Source organism: Dermacentor andersoni, chromosome 7, assembly GCF_023375885.2.
Source record: "Dermacentor andersoni chromosome 7, qqDerAnde1_hic_scaffold, whole genome shotgun sequence".
In the NCBI taxonomy this organism is placed as follows: domain Eukaryota; kingdom Metazoa; phylum Arthropoda; class Arachnida; order Ixodida; family Ixodidae; genus Dermacentor; species Dermacentor andersoni.
This window is the reverse complement of record NC_092820.1, coordinates 161843706-161858528: the sequence shown is the minus strand read 5'-3', so window position 1 is coordinate 161858528 and position 14823 is coordinate 161843706.

Here is a 14823-nt window from a genome sequence, read left to right as displayed (position 1 = left end):
CCTAGCGATATATTATCGCACGATCACAATTTTCCCACTGTGATGGTGAATTATAATAAAACGGCCATGGGCGTTCCCGTGACACGGATAACTTCCGTTAGTTAATAAAATAATAGCTCTAGTTTGAAGCTCTAGTTTAAGATTTCTGCCTGTCACGTTCCCATAAAGCATTTCTTAAGCAGTGCGGATGAATTACCAGCTACACGTCAATCACATCTGCACATAGGCTCAGTGTTCTCGCTCTTTACAATTTACATAATCATCATCATCATCATCATCATCATCATCATCATCATCATCATCATTCTATATATATGTCCACTGCAGAACGAAGGCCTGTTCTTTCCAAACGATCTCCAATTTTATCCCTGTACTGCGCTAGCCAACTCAAACTCGCGCTTTGAAAATTTTCTAATTTCAACCGCCCCGCATAATGTTCTGCCGTCCTCCACTGCGATTTCTTTCCCTTGGCACTCATTTCATAGTACTAATACGTAAGTCACAGTCCTAATATCCCCACATTTCTTTCCGCGCTCGTATCCGCCATCTTAGTCTTTATTATTTTTCGCCTGCTTGTCGCTTTACGTGCCTTCAAGTGCTTGTTTGCCCCCTATCCACCTGCTGTGCCTAATTCACCGGCCACCACTCAACTTGCCCTCCCAATTAACCTTTCGTGAGAACTTGGCCGCTTCGCAGGCTTGCGCGGGATACTAGACGGTAAAAGAAGGACCGCGCTTTTATTTATGTTTTCTTGTTTCGTCTGGTTCTTTCTTCACTTGGAGAATGATGGCGCCAGCGTTTGTTAAATTTCTAAACGTCACATGGGGTGTGGCCTTGTGCGTCAAGTTGAGTAGAACCCCGCGGCGCGAACATTTACGGGTGAAACAAACGCGAGCAATGTGTTGCCAACGGGGATGATTTCCCCGCTGTAACCGATACCCTGTCGGGTAGCTGTTCCTCCCGCTTTTCTTATGCACGCCTGCCTTAGCCGTAACGGTCGAACACCTTCCACGACCCTGACTCACCTCTTAGTTGCTTCTTTTGTTGGTCGTTCTCTTGGATTTAATGAGAACCAGGAACTTAAGCAGTACTCAATAGACGACGTCTACATGCTTTCATTTATTGTAACCGGAGAAGGGGGGGGGGGGCGGTCAAGTGTTGCGTAAACTTGTAGCACCCTTCGCGGTGCTAACTTATCCGAGCGGCACCCCATGGTCGTCTTCTTTATTTCGTTTCGCTGTTTACTAGCGTATACTTAGGCTTAAGCTTCAAGAGAAGGAATTCTCATCGTATCGATACTTTCTTCTCATCTCCTCCTTGAGAGAGGTGGCTCTCGCTGGGTGGCTGTAATTTCGGTTCCTCGAAGCCCTATATGTCTTTAAATTAAATGACAGCAAACACGGGGGTCCTATTGCAAGTTACGTAAGTATATAGACGCACTGGTTTTCGAGATCACTGTGTGGGCCTCGAGAAGCCTATAGGCGCATACGAGTATAGATTGCTGTGATGAGGCAATTCTAGGTTCGGTCAAAGGTGGAGCGTTTGTTAAACGTCGAAAGACGGCGGCCATCGATTCGTCCCTTGGAACACACACAGTGTCCGCGAAGCTGTGTCGAAGGAAAACGGGTTTAAGCGTTGTACTGCCATTTAAATTGCGCTATTGGCTTGTCGCTTTTGATTTACTGTATCCTAGGGATCGATTTTCTCAGAGAAAACCATTCTGTGTACAGCTTACGCCTTCGCACTCTCTTGCGCGAGGATGTTTAAAGTTCGTGGTGGTTTGCGTTTCTACAAAATCATGGTGCGTGAAGTCTTAGTTTCATTGCTAGAAGAAAACCGGCTGATGCGCGCTATTGGACAGGCAACGTAAAAGTGGCCGCGTCGATGGGTCTTTCTTTTCGGAAGTACAGGTGACGACGGTGTGTCGGTTTTCTACAACCTCGATGTTGATCTAATTGAACGTGTGCTCGAGCAAGCCGCAACTAACTGACGTAAGCTTTCTCGTGAACAAATAGAAGACGCCCTGTTAAGAAGCTAAACATAGTAACGCATTACGCCTGCCAACATCCGAGGTACTTTTTTCCTTGTGTGTATGGTTGTTCGTTCCAATTTCATTGTTTTTCTTATTTTTGTCCTTTCGTCGGAGCTTCTGGAATGCACCAGTGGACGTGCTCGTGGGTCATGCTGAGAAAGCTGGGCCCCTTATGCTCTCTTGAAGCTCGGAGTTCATGGAATATTTAGGCTACAGTCAACACTAACTCCCACTACTGTGACGTTCTCTTACCCAGGCACGATGACTGGGATTCGATCCAAAGCCGCGGAGGCTGAATTCCGGTAGTAGCAAATTGTATAAAGTTTCATGGATCATGATTTGAGTGGACTTTGGGTGCATGGCCGTCGCCGATGTAGAATGCGTTTGAGATAGCAGAGATGTGCTGTCAAAGCTGCTGCATTGAAATTGATCACAATGGGTAAGGGAAATACCAGCACCTTCTTTAACTGGCTACAAAGCTGCCATTTCGGCATATGGCTTACTGCGGTGGGGCTTACGCCGTCTCATGGGCCGTCTATGACTTGGAGTAGTATTTACATTGTCGGCTCCTTGACCAAAGTATGACCAGAAGTCACGAATGTGAAGTTTGCCGGCGCAAAGAGACAATTGCACGTTTTCTTTATGGCTGTCCTTGGTTCAGCGTAGTAAGAATAGTGGCACTCTGTGGAGCACTCGACAGATTTGACAAGGGTTCCTTTGCGGAAGGTAGAATGCTTGGGCCTTCTTACCAGCCGACGTTAGCCCAAGTTGCTTTAAAAGTGCTGTTGTATTGCTTAAAAGGCACAGGGACTGTATGAAGGTCTGCACTCGTTGTCGGGTGCCTTGCTCGAGCTTGTGTGCAGGTATTCTTCTTTTAAGGCGAAAGCATTATTATATCTCATTAGTCAGTCGACCTTGAGCGAAAACGCGTAGACGACATGAAAAGTACACAAAGGCTACGAACCCTCCATCTTTCGTGAGAGTCGAACCCACGACCATTGCTGTTAATGAAGGCGAAGTTAATTAAGATATGGTTAATTAATGTACTCGAACCAACAAAGTTCGGTGGGACTCGAACCCACGACCTTTGATGTTAAGAAAAGGCGACGTTAATTCAGGCACAGTTAATTAAGATAGGGTTAAGGCACTGGAACCCCCGACCCTTGGTCGGAATCAAACCTTCGGCCTGTGGAATTGAGAGGGATGACTAAGCGAAGTAGACTAAGCGAATTAAGGGGGATGTGTGCGTCACGTGTCCGTCTTTATAGGATCGGCACTTGGGCTTCGCCTTCGTCTTAGGGGTAACAGAAGAGACCTTGTGAGTTCTTATTTCATATGCTTTGTTGCTCATATTTTGTATGCCCTCTCCCCTTCCTTCAGTGCAGATACCGAACACTCGTTCTGTTTAAACCCTCTTCATTTCATGTTTAATTATCCTTTCCCTTTCTCTTTGTACTCTCAGCATCTGCTTTAAATTTGTAAGAACCTCTTCGGAGACTCTCGAAAGCTAGGGTTACAACGGACATGGTAAATATTCTAAATAAAATAAAACATTTGGTATTTCAGTAATAGCAGTGAATGGTCATTTCGGGCTAGAGAGCTACCCAAATAGCTTGATTGTGGCCTCAAAAGATCTTACATGGCAGTACCCTGCAGCTATTTACGCAGCGCAATTCGTGTGAACAGTAAAACAGTCTACATACACACATGCAAAATACATTAGAACAGATCACATTGAATGCTGTAAAATATCACTATGAACAGTAACAGTAACATTCAAGAACGTAACAACTGTGATCCACCCGACTGTAGCACGACGCTGCAAATGAAGCCCATAGGGATTTCTCGGAAAAAAAGCTTTGCAGTTCGGGAAAAAATTTGTCCTGGTCCTGGATTGTAGCTTCGTGCCACAATCGGGCGGATGAAAATTTTGTTCCTTTCGCGAAGCTTCCTTCACTTGGCAGGATTCCGCAGAAATGACTTGCCAGTAACATTCAAATATCCACAAGTATTTACCTAACGCAATTCATGTAAATACGAAATTGGTCTGTACGTACACACACGCAAAATACAATCGGAGTTTTAAACACGGGCGAATACGGCATAGAAAAAGAAGAAAGAAAGGTAGAATTTGTTATGTTTGGGCTAACTCAGTCTTAGGATCAAATTGTGAACAGCCAATTCACCAAGGAACACGTGTTCTGATTACCGAACTACAAACTGCCACCCCGATAACATGTTGCCAGAGCCCAAGTACACATGCTCCGGAGGGTTTCGTTTGAGCGAAATAGAGTCAATTCATTACCACAACTGAAAGCAAGAAGAACCTACAAGGTTTTTCATAAATAAACGCACGCACACGAGGGTGATGCAAATCCCGTGGTATTTCGCGCACATAAAGAAAGAAAGAATAAGAAACAAGATGGAGGCAGCTCCAAGGGGGGCAGTTGTTAGCAGAACAACGAGTCGATAAACCTTACGCAGCAGCATCTGTTACAGTGGCGAACTGTTAACAACCTCCGACAAATTTTCGAACCCTCTCGGCGGGCTGTTTTCGCCGTGTTGTGAAGATCCCATTTCGTCACCTTACTACTTAACCACACAGAGAAGGCAGGTGATGAAGGTTCCCAGCTTAACCAATCCATGGGATGCAGCGAGAAAACACGTGCATCGATTCCGAAACATTCCACCTAACTTGTGCGTCTCTTATTGAAGGTTAATTGCAAGGGCAAACTGGAAAGCGACAGCTACCTCGAATGTGTGCGGCTCTCTTTTACGTCGACGAAGGTGGGCAAGGTTTACACACGTGAACCTTGTTAATTTAGCCGAACGGGTAGTAAAACTACGTCTTGCACCGAACACCATAGTCGGCCCGATTGATTTTGGGTTCCCTGTGGGAAGCGTAACATTCGGTTTCCTTCTCTCTCTCTCTCTCTCTCTCTCTCTCTCTCAGAGTCTCTGGTTAAATTTATTGATATTGTTTTTGTTTCTGCGATGGGCGCGGTGTAGTAGAGGTCAATCGACTTTACGAACACGCTATATAGTGACTGCGCAAGGAAATGAAGGAAGAAGGGGGTGGGGAGGCTTCAGGACGATGGAGATACATACTACTTGCTGGCAAAACTGTGCTAAGCGTAAGGCACTCCAGTGCTTCAAACGCTGCCCGTCTACTTTACTTGTTCTTATTCTTTTTTTTTCTTTCTTGACAAAGCGTTGTAGCAGTAGTTCTTTCTTTTCTTTCATGAGTGTTTGGTTTGTTACACAAACCAACTTCCTGTTGGATTGTGTAACATGCTTGTTGTGTCTTGATCTCTTTTATGCATGAAAACTTTGTTCTGTTTTTTTGTCACCCATTCCTGCTTACAGTCTCATCTGGAGGCTAGCTGTACTTTATAAATAAATAAATAAATAAATAAATAAATAAATAAATGAATAAATAAATAAATAAATAAATAAGTAAATAAATAAATAAATAAATAAATAAATAAATAAATTAATAAGAAGTAAATAAATAAGTATATAAGTAAGCAAATAAATTTAAACTGAGGCACCGTTTCAAACGGAACAGCGGCACGCTCATATAACCTTCGTCATCATCGCCACCACGATCTTCATCATCATCGCCCGAGGCAGCACAGTGGCTAGTGGCTTCTACACAACGTCATGGGGGCCCTGTACAAGAAACATTGGTTGTTTACTGATAATTAGTTGCACGTTAAAGGAATTCAGTGGACTATTTCTATGAAGATCCGCTTAAATCTTTTATCTGTTTTTCTTCCTCCACCTCTGTTGCAGAAGCCGCCGCGTCTCTGCTATTACGATTAGGCTTCTGTACTAACGAATGTGCCATATTTAGCTAGAACATAACTTTCTTAAGCGAAGTGATTCACCGACGATTACGATACCCCTAATGCTAAATTTGAGCGCAGCTCTATATACGTGTTTTCATTTTGCGATGTATGGAGGCATCACACGGATCACCGCCCGAGTGGCAGAGCCATGTCGTGCATAATATATATATATATATATATGTATATATATATATATATATATATATATATATATATATATATATATATATATATATAAACAATAAAAAGGCAAATTACGCCAATCAAGCGCTTGCACAATACACATGACATTGCACGTGTGCGGTCAACACACTGTTAATGAGTACTTCGCCAGAAGAAAGCGGAGAAAAACAGACCTTTGCGATGAAAATTCTCGTCATAAAAATGGCTAGCTCACAGCTTTTTTACTGTATCTTTGCTATATCCATGCCTTTAATGTACATTTTGCTGTCTAAACCACATTGCACTACCATCATATAGGGAGTTTATCATTGGCATATAAAACCGAGCGTGGGGGCGATATGACGTAGAGAACCTGCGCGTGCAAACAGTCAAGACACAGTAGCTACTATCTGCTAGGCTGCCGCTTGCGTATCTCTCTCTTGAGCTTCCAGCCTTCCATGTATAAACGCAGCCTATGTGGCTTATCTCTTAAAGTATGAGTGTTCGGAGGCGTTCGCACTTTTGTTTAACGATGGCGCAGTATTCGCAGTTTTCTTGTGTGAGCAGCCAGAAACAGCGTATACAACCAGATGGACTGGCACGACTGTGGTACACAGGCGACGTTGAAACAGAAACGAAATCCTGATGCGTAACACACAACAGCGCTTTAGTCTACCTTAATTCAATGCACGCGTGTTATGTGCGGCGTGATGTAGCGCTCTATTGCCCTTCGTGCCGATAGTTGTGTGGACAGACCCGCTAGTACGTACCGCGAGCAATGTGCCGGGGCGCTTGCGACGGGTTGTGTTTGTCAGCAACCGTTACTTGCGACACGGACAGTCGCAGACAACGGCGCTGCACTCTCTGTAAACCTCTCTCTCTCTTCATGCCCATACCCCCTTCCCCCAGTGCAGGGTAGCAAACTGGACGTGCGTCTGGTTACCCTCCATGCCTTCTTTCTCTTCTCTCTCGATTGAAGCTGCGCGGTGCGGCTTTCTAGGATAGTCCTAGGTTGTATTGCACGTATAAGTCGAAAGTAAACACTTATGAATCCGTCGATTGACTCACATTTGCACGGTACTCTCGCGTTATTGTTTATAGCTTCACGTTTCTGCATTACTTCACTGATTCAAACTTTGTTGCATTTGCGGTAATTATGTCTAGGTGTAGAACTGTGTGGTGAATATTGGTTTCCTATGTTAATGTGGATTCGAACATGAGCTTATTGACTATACTTATAGACGTTTTAACTCCATCCCCGTTATAACGTACTCTCTGGATACGCATGACCAGCGGGGTGTATTTCACGTTTTGTATCACGGAACTTGTAAAGGAAAGAAAGAAAGAAAGAACGAAAGAAAGAAAGAAAGAAAGAAGGAAAGAAAGAAATGTATCACGCCAGAATGACCGAGCAAGAGTGAGGGAGACGGGCGCATCTAGAAGACGACTCGAAAAGAAGCCCCGCGGTTTCGCTTAACCCCCGTGGCCCGTAATGGCGGTCGGCGGCGCCCTCACCGAAGCGCAGTCGAAACCGGACAGTCGAAGCGCCAAAGCTGCGTCAGCGCCGCGGGAGCGTGATTAGGGATTCACGTGCGGTTGACCGCTGCTCTTCTGTATACCGGATGTGGCGCCACGAAAAAGAAACGCGGCAGTGGAGCGCGCACATCTTCCGGCTCCATTGCTCGCGCTGGCGCCATGGAGGTGTGGGAGCACTACTTTTCTTTTTTTCAATGTTCATGACGGCAAGACCTCGCTTCAAAGGAGCCAAACGAAGCGTTTGCCCATGTAATTGAATCAGAGGCGTTTAGCGCAGACTGACTGGCCGGCGAAACGCCGTTGAGACACAAGAACATAAAGACAGTCCATGGGTCTCCCTCTAGACTGTTAACAATACAAAACGCGAAAAGGATAAGCACTGGAAAATACCCACTGTGCAAACGAAAACAAGCACTGAACCACTCCGAGTTGCGCTCTCACCTGTTCTTTCTTTTTTTTTTATGTGGGTTTGCTGCCTTGACCCGACCTTCCACTAGAGCTCCGGCAACACGGCTGTTTTAGCACCACTGCCTAGTTCTAGATGACACCAGGATCCAACATCGGTGCCGCCGCAGTGTTGTCCTAGTTATTTTCGGCGGCCATCGTTTGTTTCTCTTCCATTTCTTTCTATTACGACGGCAGTGTTTTCGAGTGGGCCGCTACTTAGCGGAAGAGGCATGATGCTTGCCCGGCACCTGCGGCGCCATCTGTCATCGCCTCCTAGCTAAGAAGTAACAGTAAAAACACGAGCAGAAAGAAAAAAAAGAAAGGGCGTTCGTTCGTGTCTTGACCCCCCGCAGCTTTCAGACTATATATGCGGGCTTTTACAGCGCATGAACCACAGCAGGGAGGAAAACGGGGTTACTTAAAAGCGCTTCGTTCGGGAAAACAAAGGCTGGCGCGCTGGGCAGCGGATAAGAGCACGCCACGGGAAAGGACGTTCGTGCAGGGGGTAAGATGTTAGGCTGTCAGAACAGCGACGGAGCCGTGTATCATGGTGCAGATCGCAGGGCGTCCGGCGGGTCAGCAAATTTGTCATAACCGGTGCCAAGACGCCGGCACTTCGCCTTTCTAATTTAGGTCGGATTCGTTTTACGCTAAAGCGATTGAGTGGACACGGGAACCGGAGAAGACAGCGTGTGGGTGAGCGCTTGACCGGCGAACAGCTTGCAAATGAGGTCGGTCTGCTTCAAGACGGCTCGCCTTTCTCCGCGGACAGCCGCTCCCGCCAACAAGGGTTGATGATCAATTGTAGGCACAAGGATACTGTGGGAGCATTTCATTTTGAGCGCTTGTGTACGGACAGCAGGACTTACGAGGGAAAAGTTATCCTTCCATTTACTTGAATTTCGCTCTTCATTAGCATCCTAGGTTTCAATTGAAAGCACGCTTCATTTTCATTGTTTTGCTTAACTTCGCTGTCTGTTGGTTTGAAGTGGTTGTCACTATACAATAACACGAGCCCCTCGGTTCTCGTAATTTCGTTGCGATATAGGGGCACTCCAGGCGAATTTTGGCCGCCACCGTCGTCCTCACCATGATGTGCCGTGTAAGTTCATGCGCGATGAGAACCTATCGCGCCCCGCGCGCTGTATATACTGCGGGTGCGAGGGAGAGCATGAGAGGCGGAGCAGAGGATGGTGCCCTGAAGTCCAATAGTTGTAGGTCACGTGCTCAAGCGCGCGCAAAAGGGAAGGGAGGGGAAGTACAATATAAAATAATACGGCATTTCTGATACGGAGTGGCGTTCAGTGGCAGTTAACCGTGATTTCGTGAAATATAAAATTTTTCTCTACTTAATAGTACACATTATAAAAACAGAAAATATATGATATTATCTCTACTTCGCCGTATATGGCAGATACCTTCGGATGAAGGCCCCTTGAATCGGGGATACCTTATTTTGCTGCCCTCAGAGTGCTTTGGATGGTTCGCTTGCATAGAATCCTACAAACAGCGCAACTTCGTAAAAGGTTGTTAGCTTCTGACAGCTGAACACAGGCGTCACTGACCTTGACAGTTACGGAAACTTGATATCTGAAATGTCAAACCCGCCGTGGTTGCTCAGTGGCGATGGTGTTAGGCTGATGAGCACGAGGTCGCGGGATCGAATCCCGGCCACGGCGACCGCATTTCGATGGGGGCGAAAACGCCCGTGTACTTAGATTTATAGGTGCACGTTAAAGAACCCCGGGTGGTTGAAGTTTCCGGAGTCCCCCACTACGACGTGCCTCATAATCAGAAAGTGGTTTCGGCACGTGAAGGCCCATAATTATTTTCTTTTGAAATGTCAATTCTGTTCACCCACGAGATCGAGACACGTGTTTTTGAGCAATAAATGGTGACAAGTGCGCCCTAATTACGGCCGGGGTTATCATCGACGTGTCTTATTTTAGCGGAACCATGAGGCACATTACTAAAAAAAAAAAAGAAATTCAAATGTGAACAACAATAAAACTGCTTCAATGCGTTGCTTAGTGTCTAGGCTCATCTGAAACTCTAGCAGGTGCTTCATTCCGACTCCAAAACGCTCCCTTCATACTCCATGCTCAGTAACCGGTCACAGAACGAGTGCGAATTGTACTTCCATGTAATTACGCGTAGAAGGCGTTCGTTGCTGTTTGTTGCTTTTCCCGTTTCAATTTTTTAGCACTGCATACCAACAGCAGCACCAGCTAGTCCGATCGCAAACGTGGAGCGCTCATCAAAATTTTAATGGGAAGCTTGTTCTTTTTTTCAAATAATGCAGCAATTTCAATAATCCTCAACTACGGTGACTACCACAACCGTATTTTTACTGTGGAATGTTGGGTGCCGCTAGACATCAGATATTCATATTCGAAGCAAAAGCAAGCGTATACATTTCACAGTGCATATTCAATCTGCGTTTTCCGTCTTCTAGCAGAGTATTACGGTTAGGAACGAGGCGTAAGACAGGGCCTAAGCACCACGCGTTCGGCCTCTCGTGAAAGGACACCAACCACAGAGGAACCAGCAGGTTCCTCGGCTCCACACGACGCGAGAACGACGAATGCATACAGACGCCATTAGAAACTCTATCAAGCATTTCGCGCCTGCCTCTCCGGACCTGCCGCTTTGGCACGCGGCCGATAAAGCCACTTCTGCGTGAACGTGAGACAGCAGCGTTATTCCAGCGTCTTCCAACACAGGGCTGGCACGTTAATTGCTAACGACACGAGCTCTCCAGCTCTCCAGCGAGAGACTACACGACGACGATTAGTGTCATTTGCGTCGCATCTTCGGGGTGGGGCATCGAACGATTGAGACACTCCGCGCGGTGACTGTTGCGCGGCGTGGGAAACGTTTGCAGGCTGAACTTTGGGACGGCGCCTGTCCGTTCAATTACCTTGTTAACTTATCTCAAGCGTGCATCATCACCATCTAACCGTGCTACATGTTTTTTTTAATGCTCCGGGGTCGTGTACGGCGCCGCTCAAAGTGTCGCCACATGACCCGAGATTACTTGGATCATTGAGGGGCTTGGAGAAATGTGGCATCTCGAATCCCTGTGCTGTTACATAGAGTGACTGCTCACTTAATACATGATGATCGGAACATTTTGCAGCTGGAAATATTGACACATGCATATTGCGTGTTTCTTGTGGCCGATGCAGGCAGGCGCCCGACGAGTTTGTGAACTCGGAATGTTCCAAAATGTCGGAAAGCCCCTTTACGTCAATTCCTGGCGCACTGTAGCAGTTCGGGACTTATGAAAAGAAACGGGCGCCTAGTGACAAAAATCATCCTATATATACTGTACACTACCTAATATAAGATGTAAAACATACCGCTTCATATCTTCAGACAGCGTTTCAAACACTCAGTATTGTGCTTGGGAGCCTGACAAATTGTTCACGTTTAGATAAGGCAGGGATGCAGGTGTACAGATTTTCCAAGAATAAATTTAAGAGAGAGAAAGAGAGAGAGAGAGAGAACTTCAATAAGCACCAGCAGTTTAGTCGGCTGGGCCTAGGCCTCCCACGATGGGACGTCGAGGTCTTGCCTCTTCGCCGCTTCGTAGGCCTGCTGGGTCGCCCAGAGTAGGTCGTCGAGATGGGAACTGCGCAGGGCGGCGTGCCATCTCGACGAGAGGGTCACGTGATTAAGGTCTGGGTATTGATGTTTGCACTCCCATAGCATGTGGGGGGAGTGTTGCTGATTGAGTTTTACAGATTTTACACGTCTGGCTCGGGTAGATGTCGGGGTATATGATGTGATAGCGTGTGAGGGAGGGGTATGTATTGGTCTGTAACAGGCGAAGGGTAGTTGCCTGTGCTCTGTTTAACTTGCGGTGAGGGGTGGGGAAGGTTCTTCTTGCGAGGTAAAATGACTTCACCAGGTCGTTGCATCTTGTGAGGCGTTGGCGTCCTGGCGGGTGCACCTGCACCGTCTCCGGCACGGTTGACTAGTCCTCGTGCTACGGAGTGTGTAACCTCGCTGAGGCTGGTGAGGTGCCAGTGGACAACGCCGGCGTGTGTTGGGATCCAGACGAAGGTGATTTGATTTTCGGACTAATGCGGGGCTTGTAAGATACGGAGTGATTGCTGAGAAATACGACCCTTGAAGTAATTGTTGGTTGCTGCGCGAGAATCGCTCAGTATGGTGTGACAGGCTGGGTCAAGAGTGGCCAGGGCGATTGGCACTTCCTCGGCCGTCTCGGCATTTTGGGTAACGATGCTGGCAGAATCTCGAAGCAAGCCGCGTGCTGTGGTAACCGCCGCAAAGCGCCGTCCATCTTGGTACTCAGCTGCGTCGACGAATATGACGCCCGCGGTGTTGGCATAAGCTTTGATGAGGGAGGTAGCTCGTGCCTTCCTGCGTTCTTTGTTGTGGTCTGGGTGCATGTTCTTGGGAATAGGATCGGCGTGTATCTATTGCTGAATGTCGCGTGGTATTGGGTGTTTGTCTCCACGTTGATGGTGGTAGGTGATATCAAGGTTGGTTAGAATGCTGCGGCCCGTTTCCGTGAGGGTAAGCCGCTCTAGATGGGATCGACGTTGCGCTTCGATTAAATCGTCTAGCGTGTTGTGGATACCTAATTGTAGTAGAAGTTCCTTGCTCGTGTGGTTGGGTAGTCCTAAGGCCTGCTTAGAGGCTCCTCTGATGATGATGTCCAGTTTGGTTTTTCAGCTTAGTACCAGTTGAGAAAGGGCGCAACGTAAGTAACGTGACAGATGATAAAAGATTGGACAAGGCGGATGAGGCTTTCTTCCTTCATACCCCCTCGTCGGTTGGTTACCCGTTTCAGCAGTCTGGATGTATTAGCGGTCTGTCGAAGGATCTTAGATAGCCGTTGAGTTAGCTCCGTTGGGTTCTATGGTCATACCAAGAACGCGGATGCTAGGGACCACGGGTATGGGTCTGCCATCCCACAGATGGAGTTTGATTTCCTCGTATATTGGCGTTTATTCGTGGAGCCCCGTGGGGGGCGTTCAGGGACTGTGGGGCGGTTTAGGAGAAGCTCGAGGGGAATGGGGAGTGAATGAGAGAGAGAGAAAACGTGAGTCTATAACGCACTTTCACATGCACTAACTTAGAAACGTCACCTAACGTAGACACGAGAGGCATACTGACCTTTCTAGTAGCACGGAAGTGTCGTTTGCCGATGGTGGTGGTGGTAAACTTTATTGAAAGGGGGAAGGGTAAAGGGGGACGTGGCTGAGGGATCGGGCGCAAGTAAGGCCCTGGGCCTGCTTGGCCTTCTCCGCCCAGTCCACCAGTTCAAGCTGTTGGTCGACGTCCCCGGAACTGAGCCAGGCTGTCCAGTCAGTCTCGCTGCTGACGGGGGGTTGAGAACGTATCCCAAATAATTACTCCTCTCTAAATTCCCCCGTAGACCACGAAATGGCACTTCGAGCGACATGCCAGTCACCGTTCGTAAATTTCGCCAGCCGCATTATCTCCCAAGTTGTATGAAATTCAACTCGAAGCAGTGCATCTCCCACCTGCGCGCACTGCAGCGCTCGCAAAGTCCTTGTCATAACAGCAATCGACTGGAAGCACTTACCCGCCGACGCTGTGCACCACTCCAGCCCCGATGATTTCAAGAAATACATCGAAGAAATCATCCACTGTTTCTAAAAGCCCACCCATCAAGTAATACTCAAAGAAAGGGGCATTTCTGGCAGAATAAAGAAAGAAAGAAAGAAATACACGAAGTGTTAGCTAGAGTAGCTCAGCTCATTGTGTACGGCTACAGCAGTTTCTGAGGACTGGATTGATGCGAACAAGTAATTTCAAAATATCGTACCAGGGCGGTCTGAATATTAACTCCTTCGCGATTGTCTTAATCTCGCCTACTCTATGGTGGCATCTCAATTTCCTTAACCGCACCACGCGTGAACAAGCCCACGCGCGCATTAGCTCGCGCTGTGGCTCACATTGATGAAGTGGACGTTTCGGCTCTCTTGCCATTTGCTCTCCTTCGCGGGTGTCGTGGGCAAGCGAATAAGAAGCGGCTGCGAGAGTGCGTTGCTGAAATATCCGTCCCGGGTCACCTCGCGCGTATCGCGATAGTGATATGCAAAATAGTGGGAGGACAGCCTGTGGGAAGACGCCTGACGGACGACGCTATAACATAGCCTGCGTCGTCTGCGTAAGCGTGGCGATGCGTCGGGAGAAGTTCTTCAATTGCTTAGAAATATTAGTGGGTGTCTTGAAAGGAGCTCGGCGCATGTGCATTGTAGGCGCCAGACAAATGACGTCAGACGCACAAGACATGACTTTGCATGCGCAAAGCCACGGCACGTTGACAGTGAAAAATACTTCGGGGGTAAATAGGCACGCCAGGAGACTGCGCATCTCTGCGTGTTTGCAAGGCGTTATACAGTTCTTGGTCTTAAGAGGAAGCTTTAGCTCGGGCCCAACTTTGACGCGGCCTATTCAAATACATGTAAAAACGCAAAAACGTTTTTCTGAGATAACCCCTGCATCGATTTTAATGAAATTTCTTGCATTCGAAAGAGGAAGTTAAGTTCTAGTGACTGTTGGAAGCGTAATTTCGATTTAGGGCTTGAATTTTGTTAAAAAGGTGTTCAAAAATACAGAAGGTTGAAAAAAATAGAAGCGCGAAGTTTACAAACTATTAGCTCTGCATCAATAACAGATATCGCGGTTCTGAAAACGGCATCCAATAGATAAAGTGGACAAATTTCATATGTCATTTTACATCTTACGTGAATTTCTTACGTTGTATACGAGGGTTCTGCGAAAGTTGTAATT